This window comes from Carcharhinus amblyrhynchos, unplaced genomic scaffold (genome assembly GCF_965287045.1).
Source record: "Carcharhinus amblyrhynchos unplaced genomic scaffold, sCarAmb.v2.hapA scaffold_69, whole genome shotgun sequence".
NCBI classification, from domain to species: domain Eukaryota; kingdom Metazoa; phylum Chordata; class Chondrichthyes; order Carcharhiniformes; family Carcharhinidae; genus Carcharhinus; species Carcharhinus amblyrhynchos.
The window spans coordinates 1,027,429-1,029,905 of NW_027649809.1; positions in this window are offsets into that span (position 1 = coordinate 1,027,429).

Sequence of the window (2,477 nt, forward strand, 5' to 3'; positions counted from 1 at the left end):
GGCTGTAATTTTTATTAAGGAAATATTCCTCCTCATTATTCATGTCTCTTAATGGAGATGTGCCCTTCATTTTAACTCCAGATAAAACTCAGAATCCCTGCAGGATAGGAGTCCATTTGGCCCATCCAACCTGTACTGACCCCCCCACCCCTTCATTGGAGGGGAGGTGAGAAAGATCTGATGCACAGATCACTTGGTGGGTGACTGGGTACCCAAGGACCACTGGGATGCGTTTATTGGTAGGGGGATTGAATTTAGGAGTCGCAGCGTCATGTTGCAACTGTACACAACTCTGGTGCGGCCGCACTTGGAGTACTGTGTGCAGTTCTGTAATGTTCTATGCTGGTTTCCTCTAGAATAAAGTGGCTATTATGACTTTCTACGCCTCTACCATGGTTACATTTGTGGCCAGGTCTCCCTGGAGAGGGAGCCTGTGGTGTCCATGGGGGCAGTTGATGCCTGCTGGGCACCACTAGGGAGCATCATAGACCCCCCCAACTATCACATTTTGATTTGATGTCTTAAGTTTCCTTTCTACTTTGGTTAGAGCTGTTCCCCCCCCTTCCTTTTTGGGGAGCTGCCTCTTTCCTTTTATCCTAATTTATTGAGGTTTGTCCATCTCTTTTCCTCAGAGGACAAGACTAAAGCAAAATTCTAGAAATTTTTGCAGGCAGTCTGACCAACATCAGCAGAAATGGGGGCAACGTTTTTAAGTCTTGCCTCCAGTTCTGAAGGGTCATCCAGACTTGTGTACTCGAGTCTAAATGACCCTTCATCAGTTGGTTTTGGTTTGGCCACCACGCCTTGGAAAGGATCCTCTTGAGGGGATGCAGTATAGGTTCAAAGTTTTTCATTATAGAAATGAGTATAGAAAAGACTTCAGGATGTTACTGGAAGTTGTAAGGAGAGGCTGGATAGATGATTTTTACCTCTGGTGTGTAAGAGGGGGTGCTGAGGGGTGACAAAATGAGGAGCACAGATCAGCTAGATACCCAACCTGCAAAAAACCAAGCCTGCAGGTGGTCAGGAAGGCGAATGGGATGCTGGCCTTCATAGCGAGGGGGATTGAATATAAAAGTAGGGAGGTCTTGTTGCAGCTGTATAGGGCATTGGTGAGGCCGCAGCTGGAGTACTGTGTGCAGTTTTGGGCGCCGCACTTGCGCAAAGATATTTTGGCCTTGGAGGGAGTGCAGAGGAGGTTTACTAGGCTGATGCTGGAGTTGAGGGGGTTGAGCTATGAGGAGAGGCTGAATAAACTAGGCTTGTACTCGTTAGAGTTTAGAAGAATGAGGGGAGATCTCATTGAGACGTATAAGATGATGAATGGGATGGATAGGATAGAGGTGGAGAGACTCTTTCTGCTCAAAGGATAGCAGGACTAGAGGGCACAGCCTCAAGATAAGGGGGGCAGGGGGGGGAGCAGTTTAGATCAGAGTTGAGGAGGAACTTCTTCACTCAAAGGGTGGTGAATCTCTGGAATTCTCTGCCCGTTGAAGTGGTGGAGGCTGCCTTGCTAAATATATTTAAGACACGGGTAGATAAGGTTTCTGATCAACAAGGGAATTAAGGGTTATGGGGAGAAAGTGGAACTGATCCACTTCAGATCAGCCATGATCTTATTGAATGGCGGGGCAGGCTCAAAGGGCTAGATGGCCTACTCCTGCTCCTATTTCTTGTGTTCTTAATATTTGGGCAGCACTGCTGCTTCATAGTTCCAGGGTCCTGGGTTCGATTCCTGGATCAGGTCACTGTCTATGTGGAGTTTGCACATTCTCCTCGTGTCTGCCTGGGTTTTCTCCCAAAGATGTGCAGGTTAGGTTGATTCTTCAGAAATTGCCCCTTAGTGTCTAGGATGTGTAAGTTAGAGAGATTAGTGGGTATGATATGGGGGTAGGGCCTGGATGGGATTTGTGGTCAGTGTAGACTCAATGGGCCTCTCTCTCTGCACTGTAGGGTTCTCTATTCTCCTACCTTTTTTGGAATAGAAAACTAGATGGCATAGGTTTAGGGGGAAGAGATACAGAAGGGTCAATTTTTTAAGAGGGTGAATGTCTGGAACAAGCTACTAGAGGCAGGTACAATTGTCATCTCAAAAGCATTTGGCTAGTTACATGGGTAAGATGGGTATTGTGGGATATGGGGCATTGGCATTAGCTTGAGGATTTTAAAATTGACAGTATGGACAAGTTGGGCTGAAGGGCCTGTTTCCATGCTGTAAATCTTGGAGTAGGGTTAAATTACTTCCACTTTTGAAGGAGGGCACTGTGTGAAAAGCTAGGGTCTTTGAGGGTAATATAATGAAGCACTTTCTTGACATGGTGGGTGAAGCAACTGGCCAACTACAAGGGGTAGGCCGACTGTGGTCCTCACTCATAATGTCTATGACCCAAAAAAAAAGACATAGCCATCCAACTTCTAACTCCTTGCTGCCTTTATCCTGATCACTCTACTCTTCTCCCCCCACAGATGATTCTGGA